The following is a 17,563-nucleotide window of genomic DNA, read 5'->3' on the forward strand; positions in this document are numbered from 1 at the left end:
TGCCTATGATCTGGCAGACTCACTAAACTCAAATGCTTTGTTTGTAAATTACGTCTGAGTGCCCCTGACTATCTGTAAATAAAAAATTCAATTCCACCATCTGGTTTGCTTATTACGGTGTAAGGAATTTGAAATTATTTATACATTTACTTTTGATACTTAAATATATTTAAAACCAAATACTTTTAGACTTTTATTCAAGTAGTATTTTACAGGGATACTTTCACTTATACTTGAGTCATTTTCTATTAAGGTATCTTTACTTTTGCTCAAGTATGACAATTGAGTACTTGTTTCTCCACTGGGTGGGCACTGCATAATCTATGAATTTAACATATTTGGCTTAAAACTAACTCGCAGCCAGTTGGGGAGCCAGATGTGTATATATATAAACTCAGCAAAAAAAGAAACGTCCCTTTTTCAGGACCCTGTCTTTCAAAGATAATTCATAACAATCCAAATAACGTCACAGATCTTCATTGTAAAGGGTTTAAACACGGTTTCCCATGCTTGTTCAATGATGGTGGTGCTTAAAGTTAGTGAGGGAGGACCCAAGATTTGGCATGGGTCCTCAGATCCTCAAATTTTACAGCTGCACCATCGAGAGCATTCTGTCTGGTTGCATCACTGCCTTGGCGTCCGACCGTAAGGCAATACAGACTGTAATGCGTACGGCCCAGTGCATCACTGGGGCCAAGCTCCATGCCATCCAGGACCTCTATACCAGGCGGTGTCAGAGGAAGACCCCAAAAATGGTCAAAGACTCCAGCCACCCTAGTCATAGACTGTTCCCTCTGCTACCGCACGGGAAGCGGTACCGTAGTGCAAAGTTTAGGTCCAAAATGCTTCTTAAAGCCTTCTACCCCCAAGCCATAAGACTCCTGAACAGCTAATCAAATGACTACCCAGACTATTTGCATTGTCCCCCCCACCCCTCTGTTACACTGCTGCTACTCTCTGTTTATTATCTACGCATAGTCATTTTAACTCTACCTACATGTACATATTACCTCAATTACCTCAACTAACCTGTGCCCCCGCACATTGACTCTGTACTGGTACCCCCTGTATATAGCCTCACTACTCTTATTTTACTTCTGCTCTTTAATGATTTGTTATTTTTATTTACATTTATCTATTATTTACTTAACACCTCTTTTTCTTAAAACTGCATTGTTGGTTAAGGGCTTGTAAGTAAGTATTTCACTGTAAGGTTGTATTCAGCGCATGTGACAAATACATTTTGATTTCATTTCATTTGAATCAGCTGTCACGGATCCCCTGGTCCTGATGCTCATTCTGTTCACCAGTTCTGGAGGTCTAAGTCACCAGCTTTCTAGGCTTCACTGAACGGAATTCATCATCAACCCTTGACTGTCATATCTGATTACACACACCTGGTTCCCATTTCCCCTGATTAGTATGTTATATATGTGCCTTCTGTCTTTGTCGGTTATTGTTCCCATGTCCGTTGGTTGTGTGAGTACCTATGCGTTGGTGCAGCTGTTATGCTGCTTGCTTTAGAAAACTCATGAGACCATATGGCTACTGGTAATGCACAGGCCTAAGTAGCCTCGTTTCACTGCCAAAAATAAAATTAAAGCTTCTAGTGTTCAGCGAAACAACAACACTATGTCAAATACAGGTAGCCTAGTCAAATAATTAACAAACAATCACATTAACCGTTACTCTATCACGGGAACTCCACTAAGGGTCCGTATGTAGCCAAACGTAGCTGCTGCTCATTCCGTTTGCTCGAAAATTGATAAATGGTTTTAAAAAATGCCCGCATCCATAGAGACACATACCAGCTCTACTGGTAGTAACATCCTGTTGACGACACAAGCTGTTCCGCTTCCACGAGCACAACCAATGCTAGCATCGGTAATTCTACACTTGTTGTTAGCCCAGCTAGCATGGACACTGACAGTTGTGAAACTGATGCAGCCAAAGAGCTGCTGCCCCCTTACCCGGGAAAGCACCGAACAACAGACAGGGACAATGGACCATCGAAGAGGTGCAAATATGATGAGAACTACCTTTATTTGGGGTTCACTTAGATTGGGAGTAGTGTTATCTGTGCAAAAGTACTATCTCACAACTCAATGAAACCTTCGCTCTTGTGCAGACATTTCGAAACAAAACATGCCTATTTGAAAAATAAGTCACAGGAGTTTTTTGAGATTCGAGTAGTAAGACATGTATAAAAGCAACAGATACCATTAATAAGAAGGGGCTAGAAGCGTCTTATATGGTGAGCTACCGAGTGGCTAGGACAGGCAAGCTCCATACTGATGTGGAGGACTTAATTCTTCCTGCTGTCGCAGATATGGCTGGGATGATGCTGGGGGAAAAGGCTAAAAAAAACTATACAGACAATTTCTTCATCAAACAACACTGTTTCACAACGCATCAGTGACATGGCAGGAGATGTTTTGAAACGATTGTCGCTTCGCATACAAGCCATGGAATTCTATGCGTTACAGCTAGATGAGTCAACAGATGTGGCGGGCCTGGCACAGCTCCTGGTATATGTCTGTTACATTTATGGAGGGTCAATTAAGGAAGACATCCTCTTCTGTAAACCACTGTAAGCCAGGACAACATGAGAGGATATTTATTTAAGTATATTTAAGTATTAAGTATTGGACAGCTTTGTGACATCAAATGGACTTTGGTGGTCAAGATGCATTGGTATCTGTACTGATGGCAGCATCCACCGTGAGGCTCTTGCTGCCAAGGGAATGCCTGACTACTTGAAAGACGTTTTGGACACTACAGTGAAAATGGTTAACTTTGTTAAAGCAAGGCCCCTGAACTCTTGTGTATTTTCTGCAACATGCAATGATATGGGCAGTAAGCATGTAATGCTTTTATAACATACATTGTATAATTTTGTGTGTGCAAATTAACTAAAGCTTACGGACAATGTCAAATGTGATATAGCGAAGCACCTGAGTGAGTTTGGTGCGCAATTACGCAGGTACTTTCCCGAAACGGATGACACAAACAACTGGATTCATTATCCATTTCATGCCCTGCCTCCAGTTCACTTACCGATATCTGAACAAGAGAGCCTCATCGAAATTGCAACAAGAGGTTCTGTGAAAATGTAATTGAATCAGAAGCCACTGCCAGATTTCTGGACTGGGCTACGCTCAGAGTACCCTGCCTTGGCAAATCGCGCTGTTAAGACACTGATGCTCTTTGCAACCACATACCTATGTGAGAGTGGATTCTCAGCCCTCATTAGCATGAAAACTAAATACAGGCACAGACTGTGTGTGGAAATGTATTTAAGACAGACTCTCTCCAATACAACCCAACATTGCAGAATTATGTGCAGCCTTTCAAGAACACACTTCTCATTAACCTAGGATGAGTTATTCACAATATTCAATTAAGTTTTATATGTAAGATGGCTAAATAAAGAGCAAAATTATTGATTATTATTATATTATTACTAGTGCCCTGGTCCTATGAACTCTTTGTCACATCCCGCGAGCCAGGTTGTGACAAAAACTCACACTCATTCTTATGTTTAATACATGTATGGTCGTATACTGTGTGTGTGGCAGTCTTACAATGATGGGGGAAAAAAACATTTGAGAGTGCGCTGACCCTGGTGCTAAAGGGGGTACGCAGCTGGAGGTTGAATGTTTGAAGGGGTACATGTGGTTATTCCCCGACCCTTGAGCATCCCATTGGTTCCTGCATGAACGCCCTCCCCTCGAGCATCCCATTGATTGGGTGGTCCTGAAGAAATTTGGGTGGGTAGAGAAACAGTTAACCTCTTGCAATTCTATACATAGACCTACATAGGGGCAACGAGAAAAATGTGCCGTTTTATAGCTAATCTCATGCTATTCTACACATTTTGCCATGAGGCTGAGAGAACATTTAGGATTTTTAAAGTTAATTAAAGCTCAAATATAGGTGATAAAGTCACTATATGAGCTGTCTTGTTTGCGAAATTAACAAATGAAGTAGGCAGTGACATAGTGCATATAGCCATTGTTACACCCTGACCTTAGTTATCTTTGTTTTCTTTATTATTTTGGTTAGGTCAGGGTGTGACGAGGGTGGTATGTGTGTTTTTGTCTTGTCTAGAATTTTTGTATTCTATGGGGTTTTGGTATGTCTAGGTATATGTAGGTCTATGGTGGCCTGAATTGGTTCCCAATCAGAGACAGCTGTTTATCGTTGTCTCTGATTGGGGATCCTATTTAGGTTGCCATTTTCCATTTTGGTTTTGTGGGTTATTGTCTATGTGTAGTTTCATGTCAGCACTCGGTTTAGCATATTGTCACATTCATTTTGTTAGTTTGTTTAAGTGTTCTTCGTTAATTAAAGAAGAATGTATTCTTATCCCGCTGCGCCTTGGTCTCATCATTACAACGAACGTGACAGAATAACCCACCAAACCAGGACCAAGCAGCGTGAAAAGGAGGAACAGCGCTTAATGGGGAAATGGACCTGGGAGGAGATATTAGATGGAGCAGGACCCTGGACACAGCCGGGGGAGTATCGCCGTCCTAAGGAGGGGTTAGAGGCAGCGAAAGCAGAACGGCGATACTACGAGGATAAATACAGGAGAATAGAGGAACAGCGACGACATGAAGGTACACGTCTAGCACGGAAGCCTGAGAGGCAGCCCCAATAAATAAAACATTTAGGGGGGGGAACACGAGAAGATTGCATGAGTCAGATAGGAGACCTGAGCCAACTCCTCGTGGGGAGCGTGTAACTGGTCAGGCACCGTGTTATGCAGAGATGTGCAAGGTGTCTCCAGTGTGCTATTCTAGCCCGGTGCGTTCTATTCCAGCTCCTCGCATTTGCTGGGCTAGAATTGGCATCCAGCCAGGACTTATTGAGCCAGCTCTATGTTCTGGATCTCCAATGCGTCTCCACGGTCCAGTGTATCCTGTGCCTCCTCCTCGTACTCGCCCTGAGGTGCGTGTCACCAGCCCAGTACCACCAATGCCAACACCACGCACCAGGCCTACAGTGCGCCTCCATGGTCCAGTACACCCTGTTCCTGCTCCTCGCACTTGCCCTGAGGTGCGTGTCCCCAGCCCGGTACCACCGGTGCCGACACCACGCACCAGGCCTACAGTGCGCCCTGTTTTAACAAGGTTTGCCTTGTTAAAAGTTAATTTGTGGAACTTCTTTCCTGCTTAATGAGTTTGAGCCAATCAATTGTGTTGTGACAAGGTGGGGATAGGTATACAGAAGATAGCCTTATTTGGAAAAAGACCAAGTCCATATTATGGTAAGAACAGCTAAAATAAGCAAAGAGAAATTACAGTCCAGCATTACTTTAAGACATAAAAGGTCAGTCAATCTGGAAAATTTCAAGAAGTTTTTAAGTTTCTTCAAGGCAGTCGCAAAGAACATCAAGCCCTATGATGAAACTGGCTCTCATGAGGACCCCCAGAGGAAAGGAAGATCCAGAGTTACCTCTGCGGCAGAGGATAAGTTAATTAATATAACTGAACGTCAGATTGCAGCCCAAATAAATGCTTCACAGAGTAACAGATACATCTCAACATCAACTGTTCAGAGAAGACTACTTGAATCAGGCCTTCATGCAAAGAAACAACTACTAAAGGACACCAATAAGAAGAGACTTGCTTGGGCCAAGAAACACGAGCAGTGGACATTTGATCAGTGGAAATCTGTCCTTTTGCCTGATGAGTCCAAATGTGAGATTAATGGTTCCAACCGCCGTGTCTTTGTGAGACGCAGAGTAGGTGAACGGATTATCTCCACATATGTAGTTCCCACCGTGAAGCATTGAGGATGAGTTGTGATGGTGTGGGGGTGCTTTTCTGGTGACACTGACAGTGATTTATTTAGAATTCAAGGCACACTTAACCAGCATGGCTACCACAGCATTATGCAGTGATATCCCATCTGTTTTGCACTTAGTGGGACTATCCTTTATTTTTCAACAAGAAAATGACCCAGACCACGAGAAACAAAATTATCTGGTCTGATCAAATCAAATCAAATCGTATTGGTCACACATACAGTATGGTTAGCAGATGTTTTTACGAGTGTAGCGAAATGCTTGTGCTTCTAGTTCTGACAGTGCAGCAATATCTAACATGTCATCTAACAATTCCACAACAACTACCTAATACACAGAAATCTAAGTAAAGGAATAAGAATATATACATATAAATATATGGTTGAGCAATGGCAGAGCGGCATAGTCAAGATGCAATAGACAGTATATACATATGAGATGAGTAATATAAGATATGTAATTCTGGCCTGACGACTCCTTGCTGTCCCCAGTCCATCTGGCCGTGCTGCTTCTCCAGTTTCAACTGTTCTGCCTGCGGCTATGGAACCCTGACCTGTTCACCGGACATGCTACCTTGTCCCAGACCTGCTGTTTAAAACTCTCAAGAGACAGCAGGCGCGGTAGAGATACTCTGAATAATCGGCTATGAAAAGCCAACTGACATCTACTCCTGAGGTGCTGACCTGTTGCACCCTCTACAACCACTGCGATTATTATTACCTGGCCCTGCTGGTCATCTATGAACATTTTAACATCTTGGCCATGTTCTGTTATAATCGACAACCCGGCACAGCCAGAAGAGGACTGGCCACCCCTCATAGCCTGTTTCTTCCTAGGTTCCAGGCCTTTCTAGGGAATTTTTCCTAGCCACCGTGCTTCTACACCTGCATTGCTTGCTGTTTGGGGTTTTAGGCTGGGCTTCTGTACAGCACTTTGTGACATCAGCTGATGTAAGAAGGGCTTTATAAATACATTTGATTGAAATTTGATTTATGTAAACATTATTAAAGTGGCATTATTAAAGTGACTAGTGATCCATTTATTAAAGTGGCCAATGATTTCAAGTCTGTATGGAGGCAGTAGCCTCTCTGTGTTAGTGATGGCTGTTTAACAGTCTGATGGACTTGAGATAAAAAGCTGTTGTTCAGTCTCTCGGTCCCAGCTTTGATGCACCTGTACTGACCTCGCCTTCTGGATGGTAGCAGGGTGAACAGTCAGTGGCTCGGGTGGTTGTTGTCCTTGATAATCTTTTTGGCCGTCAGGAAGCCCAGGACCAATTGCACAGGGCGGGGTTGAGACCCAGTGTACTTTGGTGTTGAATGCTAAGGTATAGTCAATGAGCTGCATTCTTACATAGGTATTCCTCTTGTCCAGATGGGAAAGTGCAGTGTGATGGCGATTGCATCGTGTATGTGGACCTATTGGGGTGGGGGAGATATGAGTCTCCAGCTTCAGTGATTTTTGCAGTTCGTTCCAGTCATTGCCAGCAGAGAACTGGAAGGAAAGGTGGCCAAAGGAGGAATTGGCTTTGGGGGTGACCAGTGAAATATACCTGCTGGAGCGCATGTTACGGGTGGGTGCTGCTATGGTGACCAGTGAGCTGAGATGAGGCGGGATTTTACCTAGCAAAGACTGAAAGATGACCTGGAGCCAGTGGGTTTGGCGACAAATATGAAGCGAGGGACAGCCAACGAGAGCATACAGGTTGCAGTGGTGGGTAGTATATGGGTCTTTGGTGACAAAACGGATGGCACTGTGATATACTGCATCCAATTTGCTGAGTAGAGTGTTGGAGGCTATTTTGTAAATGACGTCGCCAAAGTCAAGGATCGGTAGGATAGTCAGTTTTACGAGGGTATGTTTGGCAGCATGAGTGAAGGATGATTTGTTGAAAAATAGGAAGCCGATTCTAGATTTTATTTTGGACTGGAGATGCTTAATGTGAGTCTGAAAGGAAAGTTTACAGTCTAACCAGACACCTAGGTATTTGTAATTGTCCACATATTCAGAACCGTCCAGAGTAGTGATGCTGGACGGGTGGGCAGGTGCCGGCAGCGATCAGTTGAAGAGCATGCATTTAGTTTTACTTGCATTTAAGATCAGTTGGAGGCCATGGAAGGAGAGTTGTATGGCATTGAAGCTCGTCTGGAGGTTAGTTAACACAATGTCCAAAGAACGGCCAGAAGTATACAGAATGGTGTTGTCTGGATAGAAGTGGATCAGAGAATCACCAGCAGCAATGCGACATCAATGATATATACAGAGAAAATAGTCAACCCGCGAATTTAATCCTGTGGCATCCCAATAGAGACTGCCAGAGGTCCGGACAACAGGCCGTCCGATTTGACACACTGAACAGCAGGATAGGATAGATATAGTTCTGTAGCAGTTTGGGTCTAGAGTGTCTCCACCTTTGAAGAGGTGGATGACCGCGGTAGCTTTCCAATCTTTGGGGATCTCAGACGATACGAAAGAGAGGTTGTATAGGCTAGTAATAGGGGTTTCAACAATTGCGGCGGATCATTTTAGAAAGAGAGGATCCAGATTGTCTTGCCCGGCTGATTTGTTGGTGGCCAGATTTTGCAGCTTTTTCAGAACATCAGCTATCTGGATTTGGGTGAAGGGGAAATGGGGGAGGCTTGGGCAAGTTGCTGTGGGGGGTGCAGGGCTGTTGACCGGGGTAGGGGTAGCCAGGTGGTAAGCATGGCCAGCCAAATAGAAATGTTTATTGAAATTCTCAATTATCGTGGATTTATCAGTGGTGACAGTGTTTCCTAGCCTCAGTGCAGTGGGCAGCTGGGAGGAGGTGCTCTTATTCTCCATGGACTTTACAGTGTCCCAGAACTTTTTGGAGTTTGTGTTACAGGATGCAAATTTCTGTTTGAAAAAGCTAGCCTTTGCTTTCCTATCTGCCTGTGTATATTGGTTCCTAACTTCTCTGAAAAGTTGCATATCGCGGGGGCTATTCGATGCTAATGCAGTACGCCACAGGATGTTTTTGTGCTGGTCAAGGGCAGTCAGGTCTGGAGTGAACCAAGGGCTAAACCTGGTTCTACATTTTTTGAAAAGGACATGCTTATTTAAGATGATGAGGAAAGCACTTTTAAAGAATAACCAGGCATCCTCTACTGACGGAATGAGGTCAATATCCTTCCAGGATACCCAGGCCAGGTCGATTAGAAAGGCCTGCTCGCTGAAGTGCTTTAGGGAGCGTTTGACAGTGACCGCAGACCCATTACAGATGCAGGCAATGAGACAGTGATCGCTGAGATCCTGGTTGAAGACAGCAGAGGTGTATTTGGAGGGCAGGTTGGTTAGGATGATATCTATGAGGGTGCCCATGTTTACAGATTTAGGGTTGTACCTGGTAGTTTCATTGATAATTTGTGTGAGATTGAGGGCATCAAGCTTAGATTGTAGGATGGCCGGGGTGTTAAGCATGTCCCAGTTTAGGTCACCTAACAGCATGAGCTCTGAAGATAGTTGGGGGCAATCAATACACATATGGTGTCAATCAATTCACATATGGTGTCCAGGGCACAGCTGGGGGCGGCCCGTCAGGAAGTCTAGGATCCAGTTGCAGAGGGAAGGGGTTTAGTCCCAGGGTCCTTATCTTAGTGATGAGCTTTGAGGGCACTATGGTGTTGAATGCTGAGCTGTCGTCAATGAATCTCACCTGTGGATCTGTTGGGGCGGTATGCAAGTTGAAGTGGGTCTAGGGTTTCTGGAATAATTGTGTTGATGTGAGCCATAACCAGCATTTCAAAACACTTCATAGCTACAGACGTCAGTGCTACGGGTCGGGAGTCATTTAGGCAGGTTACCTTGGTGTTCTTGGGCACAGGGACTATGGTGGTCTGCTTGAAACATGTTAGTATTACAGACCCAGTCAGGGACAGGTGGAAAATGTCAGTGAAGACACTTGCCAGTTGGTCAGCGCATGCTCGGAGTATACGTACTGGTAATCCGTCTGGTCCTGCGGCCTTGTGAATGTTGACCTGTTTAAAGGTCTTACTCACATCGGCCAAGGAGAGTGTAATCACATAGTCATCCGGAACAGCTGATGCTCTCATGCATGCTTCAGTGTTGCTTGCCTCAAAGCAAACACTACCGTTGGTAGGATACAGGAAGGATACAGTGGGGCAAAAAAGTATTTAGTCAGCCACCAATTGTGCAAGTTCTCCCACTTAAAAAGATGAGAGAGGCCTGTAATTTTCATCATATTTAGCTCGTCTATTTTGTTATCCAATGACTGTACATTGGCTAATAGAACTGATGGTAGAGGCAGATTACTCACTTACTGTCAGATCCTTACAAGGCACCCTGACCTAAGTCCCAGATATCTCAGTCTCTTTCTCCTACCAATGACAGGGATGTGGGCCTTGTCGAGTGTCTGAAGTAAATCCTTTGCGTGCGACTCGTTAAGAAAGAATATTCGTCCAGTATGAGGTGAGTAATTGCTGTCCTGATATCTAGAAGCTATTTTTGGTCATAAGAGAAGGGGGTAGAAACATTATGTACAAAATAAGATACAAATAACACGAAAAACACACAATAGCACAATTGGTTAGGAGACCGTAAAACGGCAGCCATCTCCTCCGGAGTCATTATCCATTGATATGATCATTTATTGACAGTTATTTGATTGCTTAAAACAGGGCTGCTTTTGAATGCCAGAGCATGTAAGTGGGCAAGAGTGGAGCGAGGAGGAGAGCGTAATTGGGCAGATTTAAAAAATAAATAAAAAAATGGTGTCTGCATTTTCTCCCGCTCCAATTTCTCTCTGGTACTGCTCAGCCACAAGCTCTGGGCATGCTCTGCTGCCTAACATTTTTCATTTACTTTATCACTATTCTTTTAATTAGGCCCATTTGGTTGTAATTATTTAGCCTAACCCACCCACAGTATCTAGTTTATATTCTACTTTCTAATATTAAGATATGTACTTTCTATTTTGAAGGACTTCAGATGTATTAATGGATGTTTTAGGTAGGCAATATATAGAATAGAAACACCCTAATATAACTAATCAAGGCCAGTATCAGCTTCTTTTTATATCTGTAATCGAACAGTCTGTCACCGAGGGCATGCGCAATGGTGATATTACCAAAAGAGAACACAGATTACTGGGACACGTTATAGTATGAAAAAAAGCCTCTCAATTTACAATAAAGAAAAGCCTCTCAATATATAATGGCTCTGCTGTGGTTCTGTGTAGCCTAGTAATGCTAATATATTTGAGACCAGTCTATTGCAGTTCATTTCATCTATGACTTAATAAGTAAAATATCTTTGAGTAGTAAACAGGGAAACGAGTCCCAGACAGTTTGTAATAGAACATACCAGAGGGGGGCACTGCTTACTAGACTACCTAAATGATTGGGATCATCCATGGTTGTTGGTTATTTACCAGGTAACAAGAAGTGAAAACGAAACAAGGACTCAAGCAATAGACTCCTTATTTTACTCAACTAGAGATTGAAATAAATGGTGTTTCTTTGAAAAGATGGGCCTGGTTGACATGAAAAATACATTCAAGGGAAAATAATCCACAGACACAGATTATCTTTCTGCACATCTCTTTATTTGCAGTGCTGGCTGCCATGGTTAACACAAACGCAGGACATTGAATGCTACCTGAATTGACTCATAAAAATAACATAAGTAGGCCTACAGTATCGCAGCGAGGTCAAACAAGTGTGTGTGTTAGTCAGATTATCTTGTGTCAACAGCAACACTATTGATTATTCTCTACCCACAGTGCATGTGGTGTACTATGGTCTTTGCCATGCTCTCACTAACCCAGATCTTTTACCTTTCTCTGTCTCTCCTTCCGGGGGACCTGAGGCTCTTGGACCACGACTGAGGACATCCTGGCCAGAGGACATCAGTCACTTGCATGAACACAGAAATGGGTTATTAGAAAAGAACAACCAATAATATTTCCATCACACTGTGTAGCCTTGTGACACTGTCCTACTGGACTCACGATGATACTTCCTTACTTAAATGTAATAGAGTCAGGTCATGACTCAATACTGCCTTCTGCACGATTATAATGAGACCCTGCAGGTCATGCCCTGATGGAATAACGGATTAAACTTCCAAAAAGGAATAACACTTGCCTGTTTACTGTACTAATAAGATATTTATAGTAAAATGCCACATTTAAACTGATCCCGAACACACAAAGTAAATAGCCGCTGGTGTTATAGAGTCCAGAGAAAGTGACAGTATGTAATGCAGGCTGAACATATGCTATATGTTCTAATGGAGGTCTGCTAGATCAAAAGCTTATTACATGTGCACTCTCTTTCTTTGAAGTGTACATGGTGTACCAAATCACATCTTATCACATTTCTGAGATATAGGGGAGTAAAATAGCTGTGGCATGATAATAACATGAGATTAGAGTAATAGCCTACATCAAATTACAGCCACATGGTTTGCTTGTTAAAACTGAATTGACAACAGACAATAGCAAAAACACACCTTTATTCAAGTGTCAGAACATAAGTCTCTCCATCCTTCTATGCCTTTATCAAGAAGAATGTTCAATGCACATACATACATAGAGGTTATTTTTAAACGAACAAACTAAATTAATTACTGGGCTACTGGTTACTGTGGGTGGGGCAGGCTAAATAATAACAACCGAGTAGGCCTAATTAAAATAATGGTGACAAAGGAAACAAGAAATGCTACGTAGAGCATGCCCAGAGCTTGTGGCTGAGCATTACCAGAGCGAAATTGGAGAGAGAGGGAGAGATGGCCAACACCATTTTTTAAATCTGCATCGAATTACGCTCTGCTCCTCGCTCCACACTCGCCCACTAACATGCTCTGGCATTCAAAAGCAGCCCTATTTTAGGCTATCAAAGAACTGTCAATCATATCAATTGATGGAATCAGTGAATGAATGGCTGCAGCAACCATTACACGGTCTGATAAGCTGCATAACAAATTAGGCTTAATTAGACAAAAGAACAATTAAGTATTTAAAACAAGATATTTAAAACAAGATAATTCCTTGAGTCTACTTTTTGTCTTTCTTTTTTTGCCTTGGGCTTCCGTAATGACATGCTAAACTTTGTGAATATATACAGTGCATTCTGGAAAGTATTCAGATGCCTTCACTTTTTCCAAATTTTGTACATTATAGCCTTATTCTAAAATTGATCAAATGTATTTAACTCATCAATCTACACACAAACCTCATAATGACAAACTGATAACAGGTTTTTAGAAATACCGTATTTACATAAGTATTCAGACCCTTTGCTATGAAACTCGAAATTGAGCTCAGGTGCATCTTATTTCCATTGATCATCCTTGAGATGTTTCTATAACTTGATTGGAGTCCATCTGTGGTACATTCAATTGATTGGACATGATTTTGAAAGAAACACTCCTGTCTATATAAGGTCCCACAGTTCACAGTGCATGTCAGAGCATAAACCAAGCCATAAGGTCGAAGGAATTGTCCGTAGAGCTCCGACACAGGATTGTGTCAAGGCACAGATTTGAGGAAGAGTACCAAAACTTTTCTGCTGCATTGAAGGTCCCCAAGAACACAGTGGCCCCCATCATTCATTAAATTGAAGAAGTTTGGAATCACCAAGACTCTTCCTAGAGTGGCCGCCCGGCCAAACTGAGGAATCGGGGGAGAAGGGTGTTGGTCCGGTAGGTGACCAAGAACGGTCACTCTGGTCACTCTGACAGAGCTCCAGAGTTCCTCTGTGGAGATGGGAGAACCTTACAGAAGGACAACCAGCTCAGCACTCCACCAATCAGGCCTTTATTGTAGAGTGACCAGATGGAAGCTACACTTCAGTAAAAGGCACATGACAGCTCACTTGGAGTTTGCCAAAAGGCACGTAAAGGACACTCAGACCATGAGAAACAAGATTCTCTGGTCTGATGAAACCAAGATTGAACTCTTTGGCCTGAAGGCTAAGTATCACGTCTGAATGCCAAGCGTCGCATCTGCCAAGCTGCAGGGACTGGGAGACTAGTCAGGATCGAGGGAAAGATGAAAGGAGCAAAGTACAGAGAGATCCTTGATGAAAACCTGCTCCAGAGCGCCCAGGACCTCAGACTGTGGTGAACATTCACCTTTCAGCAGGACAAAGACCCTAAGAACACAGCCAAGACAATGCAGGAGTGGCTTCGGGACAAGGCTCTGAATGTCCTTGAGTGACCAAGCCAGAGCTTGGACTTGAACCCGATCTGAAAATACAGTGCCTTGCAAAAGTATTCATCCCCCTAGGCGTGTTTCCTATTTTGTTGCATTACAACCTGTAATTTAACTAGATTTTTATTTGGATTTCATGTAATAGACATGCACAAAATAGACTAAATTGGTGAAGTTAAATTTAAAAAATAACTTGTTTCAAAAAATTCAAAACAATTAAAATCGGAAAGCGGTGCGTACATACTGTATGTATTCACCACCTTGGTATGACGCCCATAAATAAGATCTGATGCAACCAATTACCTTCAGAAGTCACATAATTAGTTAAATAAAGTCCACCTGTGTGCAATCTAAGTGTCACGTGATCTCAGTATATCTATACCTGTTCTGAAAGGCCCCAGAGTCTGCAACACAACTAAGCAAGGGGCACCATGAAGATCAAGGAGCTCTCCAAACAGGTCAGGGACAAAGTTGTGGAGAAATACAGATCAGGGTTGGGTTATGAAAAAATATAAGAAACTTTGAACATCCCACAGAGCACCATTATTAAAAAATGGAAAGAATATGGCATTACAACAAACCTGCCAAGAGAGGGCCGCCCACCAAAACTCACAAACTAGGCAAGAAGGGCATTATCAGAGAGGCAATAAAGAGACCAAAGATAACCCTGAAGAAGCTGCAAAGCTCCACAGCAGAGTTTGGAGTATCTGTCCATAGGACCACCTTAAGCCATACACTCCACAGAGCTGAGCTTTATGGAAGAGTGGCCAGAAAAAGCCATTGCTTAAAGAAAAAAATTGGTGTTCACCAAAAGGCATGTGGGAGACCCCCGGAACATATGGAAGAAGGTACTCTGGTCAGATGAGACTAAAATTGTCTGGCACAAACCCAATCACTCTTATCACCCTGAGAACACCATCCCCACAGTGAAGCATGGTGGTGGCAGCATCATGCTGTGGGCATGTTTTTCATTGGCAGCGACTGGGAAACTGGTCAGAATTGAAGGAATGATGGATAGTGCTAAATACAGGGAAATTCTTGAGAGAAACCTGTTTCAGTCTTCCAGAGATTTGAAACTGGGACGGAGGTTCACCTTCCAGCAGGTAAATGACCCTAAGCATACTGCTAAAGCAACACTTGAGTGGTTTAAGAGGAAACATTTAAATGTCTTGGAATGGCCTAGTCAAAGCCTGGACCTCATTCCAATTGAGAATGTGGTATGACTTAAAGATTGCTGTACACCAGTGGAACCTATCCAACTTGAAGGAGCTAGAGCAGTTCTGCCTTGAAGAATGGGCAAAAATCCCAGTGGCTAGATGTGCCAAGTTTATAGAGACATACCCCAAGAGACTTGCAACTATAATTGCTGCAAAAGGTGACTCTACAAAGTATTGACTTTCAGGGGGTGAAAGTTATACACGCACACATTTTCAGTTTTTTTGTCTTATTTCCTGTTTGTATCACAATAAAAAATATTTTGCTTGTTCAAAGTGGTAGGCATGTCATGTAAATCAAATGATACAAATCCATTTTAATTCCAGGTTGTAAGGCAACAAAATAGGAAAAATGCCAAGGGGGGTGAATACTTTTGCAAGCCACTGTAGCTGTGCAGCGACGCTCCCCATCTAATTTGACAGAGCTTGAAAGGATCTGCAGAGAAGAATGGGAGAGACTCCCCAAATACAGGTGTGCCAAGCTTGTGGCGTCATACCCGTGAACACTCGAGGCTGTAATCGCTGCCAAAGGTGCTTCAAAAAAGTAGAAAGATAAGAGGAAAAAAAGTATATCATATATTTTTGAATGAGGCTGTAATGTAATAAAATGTGGAAAAAGTCAAGGGGTCTGAATGCTTTCCGAATGCACTGTATACAATATCTTTCAAACGTTTGGGGCCCTTGTTTTTGAAAGAAAATCACATTTTTTGTCCATTAATATAACATGAAAGTGATCAGAAATACAGTGTAGGCATTGTTAATGTTGTAAATGATTATTGTAGCTGGAAACTGCAGATTTTTTATGGAATATCTACATAGGTGTACAGAGGCCCATTATCAGCAACCATCACTCCTGTGTTCCAATGGCATATTGTGTTAGCTAATCCAAGTGTATTATTTTAAAGGGCTAATTGATCATTAGATAACCCTTTTGCAATTATGTTAGTGTAGCAGTGTGATTTTGTTCCCCTAGATTATGCACCAAGTTGCACACAAGGACCAATTCAAATAGGCCAGGTCAATCATTTGATAATAATAATAATTCAGTGTTTTTTAAATTTAATTACAGCTGCATAGCTAATGTTATTATTTGGTGTACAAACACTTTTTCATATCAATATTGTACATACATGTAATTATAAAAGTATTGTATATTTTTTGGTTTGGCCCATCGGGGGTTATCTGTATTTCCGTACCCCCTTGTTGTTCTCTTTTGCCTGACCTTTGGCTGACAAGGTGTTGTCCTTGGCCCCGAAATTGTTCAATATAAAATCATGGTAATGTTACACAATGTACTGTTATGCTACCATAAGTTTGTTACAATGTGGATAATATAAAGAATTATGTTAACAAGTTTCACAAAGCTCGCTAACTAGGGTATCTATTGTAACTTGTGAGTACTTGGGACAGTGTTTGAGTGAGTGTCCATGTGCTTGCACAGGTGCCTGAGAGCTAGGACTGCGCCAAGGGTTAACATAATGTGTGTTGTCTCTTCGTGTGCAGGTATGTCTTTTATTTTGGCCGAATTATGTTCTGTATCATTTTACTTGTATTGTATGGCGTGCTGTTGTGCACTGAATGTGTGCACGCAGCTCCTGTTATTTCCTTTTGGTGCGCTTTTGCCTGACCTTCAGCTAGCAAGGTGCCTTAGAGCTAGGACTGCGCCAAGGGTTAACATAATGTGGTCTCTTCGTGTGGAGGGCAAATAAAAATAATTCAACTAGCAGACCTCCAGTTGTGGCAGGGTCCTAATTAAAAGTACACACTGCAGAACGAACCACGCTACATTAGCACAGCTGACAACGGTTGTGCTGATTAAAGAAACAATTAAAACTGGCCTTTTTTAGACTAGTTGAGTATCTAGAGCATCAGCATTTGTGGGTTCGATTACAGCCTCAAAATGGCCATAAACAAAGGACTTTCTTCTGAAACACGTCAGTCTATTCTTGTTCTGAGAAATGAAGGCTATTCCATGTGAGAAATTGCCAAGAAACTGAAGATCGCGTACAATGCTGTGTACTACTCCCTTCACAGAACAGCGCAAACTGGCTCTAACCAGAATAGAAAGAGGAGTGGGAGGCCCCAGTGCACAACTGAGCAAGAGGACAAGTACATTAGAGCGTCTAGTTTGAGAAACAGACGCCTCACAAGTCCTCAACTGTCAGCTTCATTAAATAGTACCCGGAAAACACCAGTCTCAATGCCGCTGCCTTAATCGACATCCACGTCTTCGGCACCCGGGGAACAGTGGATTAACTGCCTCGCTCAGGAAAATACACCATATATAGTTTCTACAGGCACTACTGAGTACTCTCAACCCCACTTTTATATTTTTACAAAAAA

General features: G+C 42.5%; 1 protein-coding gene across 1 annotated transcript in view; it reads left to right on the forward strand.

Annotated features, from left to right (window-relative positions):
- LOC115113033 (1-acyl-sn-glycerol-3-phosphate acyltransferase epsilon-like) overlaps positions 1-17,563 on the forward strand; it is an 89,969-nt gene that overhangs the window by 67,374 nt on the left and 5,032 nt on the right. The gene's annotated exons all lie outside the window — the stretch shown is intronic.

Source organism: Oncorhynchus nerka, linkage group LG28 (genome assembly GCF_034236695.1).
Source record: "Oncorhynchus nerka isolate Pitt River linkage group LG28, Oner_Uvic_2.0, whole genome shotgun sequence".
NCBI classification, from domain to species: Eukaryota; Metazoa; Chordata; class Actinopteri; order Salmoniformes; family Salmonidae; genus Oncorhynchus; species Oncorhynchus nerka.